Consider the following 12073-nt stretch of genomic DNA (forward strand, 5'->3'; position numbering starts at 1 on the left):
CCTGCTTCTAGTTCAAAACCCCCTAATACATTTCCATTGACGTATGGAATAATGAATGGGGACATGCAAATGAGCATGCATGGTGTATGTCAGTGTATCCAATATAAACAAACAGACATACATATACACTAACACGATGGCAGGACTTTGCTACTCACCCTCAAAACAGTAGGCAATTCTACATTCCATGGTGAGTCCATGATTGTTCAGCTGCCATTAAAGGGACATGTCTGTTAGTACAGGTACAAATCCCCAAATCCGGAATTTCAACATCCAGAATTATTCAAAAATCCAAACTTTTTTTAAAATACAATTATTAAAAACTACAATTTTTTCCACGATTAAGTCAAAATCATTGCTGCCTGAATCTTTTTTGTGTGTTCTAAAATGCTAATGAACCTCTCTATACTTATTTAAAACAACTGCTACCTTTCTGATTAGTGAACTGTACTGTACTGTCTTTATGATGATAATATGTATACAAAAGTAATAACAAATATATAAAACTACCTTTAGGTACATGTATAAACTGTATTATGATATGTACATATTCCCTAAATGGCATAAGATATTGCTGTTTATACTAGTTCCCATTTTACAGATGCCTACATACAAATATTCCAAAATACAATCTAGTCCGAAATCCAAACCTTTTCTGGTCCCAAGCAGTTTGGATAAAGGGCTTCCGACCTGTAATCCCAAAACACTGAACTCCACTTCTTCTCTCAAGCTAATAGAATAAATATCATTTTATTATACTTTTCAACCTATGTCTATTACTCCTCTTACCAACCTTTTCAAATTAGTGCATGTAATCGTATGACTATAATGGCCCTTCAACAGTATTTCTGAACGTTTCTTATGCACAGTTCTCACACTAACCAATTTAAAGGGACAAAAAACAGGTTGAGAGCTGTGCATATCCTAAAAGGGCTAATTAAGTAAAAAAAAATAGTTTGCATAAAAAATTGTTTCAAAATTGCTGGCAAGTATTTTAAAATAATTTTCAAAAATAAGCAAAATTAAAGGGATACTAAACCCAATTTTTTTATTTCATGATTCAGATAGAGCATGAGATTTTAAGCACCTTTCTAATTTACTCCTGTTATCAATTTTTCTTTGTTCTCATGCTATCTTGATTTGAAAAAGCAGTACTGTAAGCTTTAGAGCCAGACCATTTTTTGTTCAGCACATGGGTAGCACTTGCTGATTTGTGGCTAAATGTAGCAAACCAATCAGCAGCTCTACCAAGGTGCTGAACTAAAAAATGGGCCGGCTCCTAACCTTTTATTACTGCTTTTTCAAATCAAGATAACATGAGAACAAAGAAAAATTGATAATAGGAGTAAATTAGAAAGTTGCTTAAAATTGCATGCTCTATCTGAATCATGAAAGAAAAAATGAGGGGTTAATATACCTTTAATTACATAGCTAAGCTGCCTGGAGCAGCCAACTCCACCCCCCCCCCTTTATCAGTGTTTAGACACAGTTATTGTATTTCAACTGAGTTCACAGCTTGTAGGCATGCTCCAGCAGATAATCCCTATGCATTTTTGCATTTTTTACCAAAACAACAATAGATATAGATACAGCCATAGAAGGGAATGTGTGGGGGGAGTTAGAGCTTTACAATTCAGAAACTAAAAAGAAAGGGTTAATGGTGAGGCACTGCAGTATAAATTTGCAGGTAAAGTAATTAAAGTACATATTATTATATTTTGTCTCCATCCCAACTTGTAAATCTACATAAATGGGACATGGAATTGACACATTAATAAGTTAATCACTCCCACAGCATAATTAAAACCTACACAAAATGGTGTATATAAATATATTTTTTGCACACATAAAGGGATATGAAACCCAACATTTTCTTTCATGTTTCAGACAGAGCCTGCAATTTTAAACAGCTTTCCAGTTGACTTCAATTTATAAAATTTGCTTTATTACATTGGTATTCTTTGTTGAAGAAGCAGCAATACATTACAAGCTGAACACATTTGGCGAACCAATGACAAGAGGTATGTATGTGCAGCCACCAATCAGCAGCTAGTTCCAGGTAGTGCATTTCTGCTCCTGAGTCTGCCTAGGTGTTCTTTTCAAAAAAGGATTGCAAGAGAACCATGCAAATTAGATAATGGAAGTAAACTGGAAAGTTGTTTAAAATGAGGTGCTCTATCTGAATCATGAAATCATTTTTTTGGGTTTCATGTCTCTTTAATTGTAGCTAAATTCTCAGCATCCTTTCTTGCACTTCACTCCTGTGGGTTATACGTGCTTATACGGGCTGTATTGCTCAAGCCTTTAGAATGAAAGGTCAGAACACTCCTGTTTCCTGCTGCCACAGGGTGAAATACTGTGCAGAGATAACATTTAACCCTTTCAGTGCTAAGCTGTTTCCCACCTGGGTGCTAAGCTGGATTTGATCTTTTTATATATATATATATATATATATATATATATATATATATATATATATATATATATATATATATATATATATTACAGATCACCAAGACTTATACCGTTGGAAAGGTTAGGCAATTACCTTTCCAACTATGGGTCTTGGGGTTCTGTAGCTGCTTAAATGCCTGAGATACAGGCTTCTAAGCAGCATCCCCCCATTTCCCTATATTTTACATTGTAATGTTTAAATAAAGTTGCGCAGTGACGTCATCACGTCATTGCGCATGATGTCAACACGCGAAATGTGAAGCCCCGGGAATACTACACAGGCCAGATCGCCGGGATGGGAGTCAGTGGGAGCCTTCAGATTGCCCTCAAGGTGGGTGAGTTCTAACGCTCTGAGTGCAGAGCCGTCATTAGAACTCAAAGGGTTAAATATACTTGATAAATAGATTACAATATTGGCAAGACATACTATCAAATTATTTATCCTCTGAATGTTACATAAAATATAACAAACAGTAAAACAGAGGCTTAGGAAACCAAGTCATTTACAGATCCCTGGATACTAATTAGGGTCCTGCTGAGACCACAGGACATACACTATTAATCAGTACAGACTGTACAAATATTCAATGCTACTGGAACATAATTGTGTATCAATATTAACTATCACATAAAGTAAAGAAATATGTACATTAGCTTTTTTCACTTTTAATAAATGCACTGTTTACGACATCCAATCAATACTGTACATAGTTTTCTTCCAATATCCCATCATAGGTGCAATTATATAAAGAGATTTAACTAGGTATTCCTGTCAAATTATATATATGAGCATGACCATTCTCTTTTTTTAATAATAACAACATGGTATTTTGCTTTTTCAACATTTCTATCAGTAAATACCCCACTCCTCTCTCTCCCACTAAAAGTAATTTTTAGTTGTTTTTTGTTTTGTTTGTTTTTTTACTGTATTAATAATAAAAAAAAAGGGTTAAACCAAACATGGATTATTTCCATGCACTAGTTAGGGGGATCAGAGCCATAAAAATAGCTACATCTTGGCAAATATTGGACTTTATATGCAAATTTAACTCTTTGGTTAGTTTTTTTCTCTCCACTTGGCTCATTTGTGAGAGTAATTTTTGTGTTTGTAGACACTGTAGTCATTCTCTGGATGTTTCCAGCTTGTATTAAAGAAAAAAAACTTCCCCTGTCTGGTAAATAAGGAAAACTAAAACCACTGCCAGATTTCCTCGGTCTGCAGATCCTAACCAGAGATTACGTTTCTAATAATAACAATATGTGTGTTGTAAAGCAGAAAGGTGTGTGGGATACCCTCTAAAAAAAACAGTTTGCAAACACAGAGCATATTCAGTGAGGCTTTCTGTACTGCACCTCAGTTTCTTTTGAATATATTTTAGATCTAATGGTTCTAATGAATAACCCTCCTCTTGTACTAATTTGTTTTGTTTAGTCTGTTATTCTTATCCTTGTTATTGTATAACACTACTTTTGTACCCAGCACTATGGAATGTGGCGGCATTATACAAATAAATGATAACAATTCATTGGCTTTGAATGTCAGTAACACATATAAAGCATTCATGTAAGCCACATACCCACATCAGTCCCCTAGCTAGGCAGGCTTTTATGCTCTAGACCCTGCTGCACTTTCTTGTTAGGTCTGGCTGCCTTAATGCATGGCTGCCAGGCAACAATTTGACAAGAGTTGGAGTGGTGTGCTATGTGAGGGATTACCTTGTAAATACTTTACAGGAGACAAAGGGAAGCCACAGACCAAGAGTGATGCTTAAATCTGGAGACTTTGTGTTTCAGTTTGCCTTAAACAAAACTAGATGTGTGCATATTTCTTTAGACTTCTGTATTTCATTTAGGAGTGTCCAAGCTATTCCCAACCGGGGCACACTGTTTTTCACCCCACTCAAAATATTAATTAGAACATTTTAGAATTACTAATATAACTAAACAAAAACATATATCCTACTACGTATAAAAATACCATCAATGAGAAATTAATTATTAAGATAATATGCAATCAATATTAATATATATATATATATATATATATATATATATATATATATATATATATATATATATATATATATATATATATATATATACCAATCAAGACATAGGGGCATAACTCCTGATCCCGGCGAGCCAGAAGTCTCGCGCGGAATGAGCAACATACGCTGCTTAATAAATTGGCCCCATATTGTCAGGACTTCCTCTAATTTTGCTACATTTGATTGAAGAGATTATTGCTGGTGTGAGATTAAAAGTTCCAAACAATTACTCCATGGTTTAGATACATACAGTAGTATTAAGCTTATAGAAGTGAAAGGTCCAAAATAAATCACTGAAAGGCTGCATTGTTAAGTTGGAGAAACTTGATTTAAAGTGATGGTAAACTTAAAATAATCAAATGACCATAAATGTAATCTCTGCCATTAAAAAAGTATATGTGTACCTTTTTTTGTTTTTAATCCATTCGTGAAAGGATTAAATTAGTTCATATAGTAATGCTTCTATTACAATGTTATGCCGGCCCACATTGATAAACTCTTTTTTATTTTAATAACAAATCCAGTAAACATCCAATCAACATGTGTGTCATTTGACAATCTTGAAGTCCAACCCCTTTAAAGATCTTAGAAAGCCTATGTAGAGAGTGGGTCATCATAGCCCAGCCAAAAGAGGAAATGAAGGGGGGGCAGAGGAACAGTCAATACCAATTAGGATTATAAATCTTTTATTATAATATGTTAGTAGGCATACTGCAGGTACTGCCCCAAAATGTCCTGCCTGTATGTAGAACTATTGTTCTATAACAGTTTAAAAACTCTAAATTGAGCTATTCTTCATCATGATAACTTGAAAGCACCTAAATATACTCATGAGTCCTATAAATAATTAGATCTATACAGGAAAGACAGAAATAAGTGAGTCAATTGCAGAGATGATGAACAGTCTGATCAGTGCGGTAGATGATATGTTAAGGAAGCCAAATAAAAAGTACTGGAGGAAAACTCCAAAGATTTTTCAAGTAGTGTGTGCAAAATAAATTGTCTGTGTAACATTATGAAAACAGAGCTCAAATTTGTGCACTCAAATGATCAATATGGTGAAAAAGCAGCTTTGGGATTTGCTAAGGTATAGAGAATTGTACTTTCTATTGCAATCTCAGAAGACATTTGCAAAGAGCTTAAAATTGGTTTTCAGAAGGTTTTTAAATTTGAGGCCTCTTAAACCTTAAGAAAAACTGGTGGTTTTCTGTTTTTTTTTCACCTCAATTTGTACCAAATAAACTACGAATACTTTGCACCAAGAGATGGCAAAATTATAATTAATCTAAAAACAATGTTCTCAAACATTTTATGATTATTTTTGGTTTTATCTATTTTGACCCTGAACACTTGAAATTCTAGCCTCTTTCAAACAACATATGTTGACATTGGACTAACAAATTTGTTAAGCAGCAGTCTACATTTATTTTGTGCCCATAGTTTGTATTTACTTTTAGATAATTGACATATTTTCTGAACTGTTATTCTTCAGAAATGAAATAAATATTGCCCAAAATGGAGCTAGGTAATTCACTGTCTGAGACACAGCCATCTGCATGTCACTAGATAATGAGATATGTCAGCCATGCAATTTGGCACATTGCAGATGTTAATAGGTTCAAACCTAGGTGTTGATAGAATAGTAATAACAAAAATAATGACACCAACTAAAATGTATCCATCCTCACTTACATGTAACCCAACAAAAAAGTGCAAGAGCTCCATATCAAAGTAATTAATATTGTAGCGTGATTATGAAAGACAAATATTCAAATAAAAAATTATAATTATATTTTTTCCGCTCAGGTATAATTTTGCATACTACCTAATGAAAACATTTTATGCAGTATGGCAAAGTCATCTGCGACCCTAATAACGGACACTTCTATTGTGTCATAACTCTGCAAACCTCATTAATAGAACCCAGAAAAGTAAGCAGGAAGGATCTCAAGATCTATGAAATGTAGGGACATTATCTTTAGTGCCATATTTGATTTTAGCATTGTTATACCCAGAAGAGCAGGTAGAACAAAATCTTTAATATCAAACAATATATTCTAGCCTCTAATTTTAAAACAGACCTTTATTTTCTCACATTGGGTCCAAGGGAAAAAAAGTACAACGTTTCAGGCCAATACATGACTAAGGGCCTAGTATTGGCCTGAAACGTTGTACTTTTTTTTCCTTGGACCCAATGTGAGAAAATAAAGGTCTGTTTTAAAATTGGAGGCTGGAATCTAATGTTTGATATTACAGATGAGGACTTGGCAAGTCTTTGCTTATGTGCCCCAGTGACAAAGAGTCTACTGTTTCCCACTATTCTTGATAATAAGAACAAAATCTTCACACAGTGTCATATGTTTTCTTATACATGTTTTGTTTTAACTAGTATTAATGACATATGTAAATTTCCCTGAGCATTAAACCTTAAGTCAATGTTTTATATGTGTATACATATAAGCAAATAAGCAATGCATTGCAAGACTTGTTTAGAATGTTATAAAAAAATAGTATTAAAGGGACACTGAACCCAATTTTTTTCTTCCGTAATTCAGATAGAGCATGAAATTTAAAGCAACTTTATAATTTACTCCTGTTATCAATGTTTCTTCATTCTCTTGCTATCTTTATTTTAAAAGCAGTAATGTAAATCTTAGCAGCCAGCCCATTTTTGGTTCAGCACCATGGCTTACATTTACTCACCAATAAGCAAGCAAATCCCAGGTTCTCAACCAAAAATGGGCTGGCTCCTAGGCATCACATTCCTGCTTTTTAAATAAAGATAGCAAGAGAATGAAGAAAAATTGATAATAAGAGTAAATTAGAAAGTTGCTTAAAATTGCATGCTCTAAAATTTGGGTTTAGTGTCCCTTTAAGTAATTTAACACTGTAATTTTGTTAGCACAACAGAAGGTTTTTCAAATAAAAAACAGTTCAGGAATATACACCTAGAAATTTAAATGAGCAACCAATGATGATACATCAAATACATTTGTGCAGGTAACCCAACCTCTCTAAAAGGAGTAAAAAAAAAAAAACATTTTCAAAGGTATTTTGCAGCAAAGACAGATAAAAATAATAATGAATGTATATTATAATCAATGTTGTTTTATATTCTTTAATGTAAACACTGCTATTTTTAATGTAATGCTGTTTTATCTGATTGGCCTCAATACTTTCTAATTTAAAGTAAAAAATAGCATTCAAAAGAATCTTGACACCACGGCCCTTTCCTCTATACTTCCTTGATAAATCTATTTCAGAATTGAAAGGCTTCATACATAAGCAAATAAGGCAGACCAGCTGTTTGGGGCTGCTTTGTACTGCACTGAAGTTAGACACAAATAAAGGCCTTTATGCTTTCACTTTCTCATGTTTGTTTAATACAGCTGAGCGAAAGAAAAAAAAACACAAAAAAATGAAGAGTAATGCCTCGGTTTTCTTTCTCCTTCACACACACACACATATACATAAGGATGTGACTTTTTTTTTTGTTAAGGTGTACAAGCTAGGCCAAAATGAAGGAGCTATAATTGTTCCCATTTCCATACGTATACCAATGCCAGGTAAACATTTGTCACCTTGTGTCCCACCCCTTGTGCATGCCCATGGGTAAAGAATTACACATATAAGAAATAATTTATCCCTAACTGTTCATAATAATATTTATATTACCACTCACAATTTCTAAAAAACAAAAAACTGTTTCCAAAAGAAACACATCAAATTGTTTTTATTTTATTTTAAAGAGCAGATAATAATCATAAGGCAGAGTGAAATGGATCTGTGTATATGTTTTACTTTTAGCACATAGGAACTGCTAACACAGGTGAAACCCAATAAACTAACTACCTCCTATTGCTATGAAGAAGTAGGGTTGGAAAGACATAAACCTAGGTCTTCTGATCAGCTCCAGTCCTGGCCAATCACACCTTAAATTACTAGCCAATCAGGTGCTAAAGTTGCAAACTCTCTACCATTGGCTGGCTGATATTGGGGATGCTGTTTTGTTCCTGTAACTCTGGATTACTTTTCCACACTTTCCACTGCTATCAAAGGCATCATGCAATAAGATGTAATACACACACTACTGCATCTCACTGGAAAAAAGGACAATTCTCCAAAGTATTCAATTCAGTAGCATCAAATGGTTGAATTAAACATATTTAAATGGACAGTCAAACTGTTTTTTAAATGTTAAAAAAGATAGATAACACATTTACTACCCATTCCCCACATTTACACAACCAACATTGTTATATTAATATAATTTATAGCCTTTAAACCTCTAAATCTCTGCCTGATTCCAAGCCACTGCAGGCTGCCATTTATCTCAGTGCATTTTATTAGCTTTACACAGCCAGATGGTGCTAGTTCATTTGTGCCATATAGATAACATTGTGCACACTCCCGTGGAGTTATGCAGGAACCAGCACTGATTGGCTAAAATGCAAGTTTGTAAAAAGCACTGAGACAAGGGGGTTGTCTGCAGAGGTTTAGATACAAGGTAATCACAAAGGTAAAAAGTATATTAATATAACAGTGTTGGTTATGCAAAACCAGGGAATGTGTAATAAAGGGATTAGCTATCTTTTTTAAACAATAACAATTTCAAGTAGACTGTCCCTTTAAGGGATATGTCTGAGTTAATCACCCCGAAAATTAGAAATTTGCTTAAAATTGCATGCTGTATCTGAATAATGGAAGAAAAAAATGCGAGTTCAGTATTCCTTTAATATTGCTGAGTAAAATTTTGTATACATTGTATTCAAGTGAAAGTGAAACTCTGAAGTTGAAACAAAACATTTTTTTATTTTTATGTACACTGTATGCATTTTTTGCATACTTTATACTAATGCAATAACGTAAATGAGAAACTACAGGAAGGGAATGTCCTTGCAAAATCAAATGTATTAAACTTAAATAGATACATTTCCTCTCCTTAAAGGGACATGCAACCCAAATATTTTCTTTCATGATTTAGAAAGAACTTGCAATTTTAAACAACTTTCTAATTTACTTCTATTTTCTAATGTGCTTTATTCTTTTGATATACTTTGCTAAAAATCATATCTAGATAGGCTCAGTAGCTGCTGATTGGTGGTTGCACATGGATGCCTCATGTGATAGGCTCACCCATGTGCATTGCTATTTCTTCAACACAGGATATCTAAAGAATGAAGCAAATTGGAAAATAGAAGTAAATTGAAACGTTGTTTAACATTGTATTCTAAATCATGAAAGACAGATTTGGGAATTAATGTCCCTTTAAGTATAGGTGTTAAAAAGCCTCATCTTGTTAATATCAAGTATACAGCATCATAATGTTCAAATACCATTCATAACAGACATTGGTATCACAGTCAAAAAATAACTCACTTCTGCAATTACTTGGTTTGCAGCTTGTGATTGGTTGAACTGACACACCCAGATCTGAGCTATTCATGAAAAGGAACATCCTAGGTTTCTGAAAGGGTCTTTGCTCTGGCATTAAGAGCATTTAACCTTGTCTGCACTCATTTTTACAACAAAACTTAGCTGTAGTTTTACAAATGTGCTATTTTAGCATGACAGAACATCTTGGCATTCCACATGCCTTTAATTTATTCAGTAATCAAAGAATATGAAGCTAAATCAAGCATATGTTACACACATTTTTAAACTGTCTTCTTTAAAGTAATTAACAGTGAAGTCCCTGAGGAACAACCTTTGTTGCAGACAGAACGCTCTTTTACTGGGTCAATTTAAAATTACAAACAGCTTCTACAGCAACAAGAAAATATATTCTTGGAAGTAGGGATGGTTTTAGACCATAACACAATAAAGATAAATATCAGGGGAACATGGGTTAGAGTTGGAGGAATGTCTTGTCTATCTATCACTTACTCCTATCTGTATGTATTTATTGCTTTATGTATTTATTTATTTATTTATGTATTTATTTAATCCACCCCTCTGCCTCTTCCCTTACTCTGCATAGATCACTGGAGAGATAGAGCATGAAATTTTAAGCAACTTTCTATTTTACTCCTATTATCGAATTTTCTTCATTCTCTTGGTATCTTTATTTGAAAAGCAAGAATGTAAATTTAGATGCCGGCCCATTTTTGGTGAACAACCTGAGTTGTTCTTGCTGATTGGTGGATAAATTCATCCACCAATAACAAAGTGCGGTCCAGAGGTCTGAACCAAAAAAAAAAGTTTAGATACATTCTTTTTTTAAATAAAGATTGCAAAAGAACGAAGAAAAATTGATAATATGAGTAAATTAGAAAGTTACTTAAAATTGCATGCTCTATCTGAATCATGATAGACATTTTTTTGGGTTCAGTGTCCCTTTAACAAAGGAACTATCTTATAAATTTGGGGCAGATGGTATCTTTGAGATCTGGGGGTGCAGAGCAATACATTGGGGTGCACAGTGCACCCTAGAATTGCTACTGCTTGAGCAAAAATCAGAATGAAACTTTCATGATTTAGGTAAAGCATGCAATTAAAAAAAAAATTCCAATTTACTTTTATTATTAAAATGTTCACAGCATTTATGTATAGGAGTTTCGGCTATATGTAAATATATACACATTATTCTTGGAGATGATGGTTTAGTATGTTTTATACAGTGTTTCTATCTATATGTGAGCTGTAGTTTTTGTCTTGTTTTGTTTTTTTAAATGGAGATAATTTCTGGGAGGTAAATCATCATTTCAATAAAAAAAAAAATTAAAGTCATTCAGAGATGTCAGTATGCTTTTTAAAACCAAACCAGTTTGTTAAAAAAAAACACCAAAAACTTAAAAAAAAAATGTATTAGAGATAAATAGTTAATTTAATGAAATAAATATCAATACAGAGCTAGAGGCAGCAATATATATTTTTTTTCCATTGGATTACAAATACTAGCACCACAGATGGAAATAAAATTCCATGTATGAATCAATGCGTGTAGGATGTGCTTTGAAATGGTGATACATTCTGACCAGAGCACTTTTTCCAACATCTAAAGAACAAAAAAAAAAAAGTAGGCTCTTCACTTCCTGGTGTTCGCACATGTGGTCATCAGTAAGGAGAACATTAGCAACAGCTTAGATCCCTTGACTTTACCTAGCAACAGCATTTTTCAGTGTTTCAAGTTAGTCACTAAGTACTTACGGAAAATATAACCTGCAATTTTATAACTAAAGCAAGAATAGTGTATATTGCTTTGACCATTCAAATTAACATTTCTTTGCTTAAAAAAAAATGCCTTGTTACATATAAAACACTCTATAATTATTATTTTTTTCAGTGCAGTCATGTGGAGCCAGCTATTAACATTTCGTAGTCTTTATAACCAGTGGGGTTGTGGGCAGAATCAATGACATTTTGGAACAAAATAGCAACAAAATAAATGGGGGGAAAAACTGTTACATGAGTTAAAATAGTATAACTAAAACTTAAAAATATATTTTTTATTTAGGAACTTAAACTGTTGCAATTGCAATGATTTCCAGTAAGTCAGGTATGACTCATTTTCATCTTACTGATTCCATACACTATATTTTGGTTCCTTTTTTTGTATGAAATAATTTGTG

The 12073-nt window shown here is 33.3% G+C and overlaps 1 protein-coding gene across 4 annotated transcripts in view; it reads right to left on the reverse strand.

The window, feature by feature from the left end:
* Window positions 1–12073, reverse strand: part of TIAM2 (TIAM Rac1 associated GEF 2) — a 645041-nt gene that overhangs the window by 350735 nt on the left and 282233 nt on the right. The gene's annotated exons all lie outside the window — the stretch shown is intronic.

Source organism: Bombina bombina, chromosome 4 (genome assembly GCF_027579735.1).
Source record: "Bombina bombina isolate aBomBom1 chromosome 4, aBomBom1.pri, whole genome shotgun sequence".
NCBI lineage: Eukaryota > Metazoa > Chordata > Amphibia > Anura > Bombinatoridae > Bombina > Bombina bombina.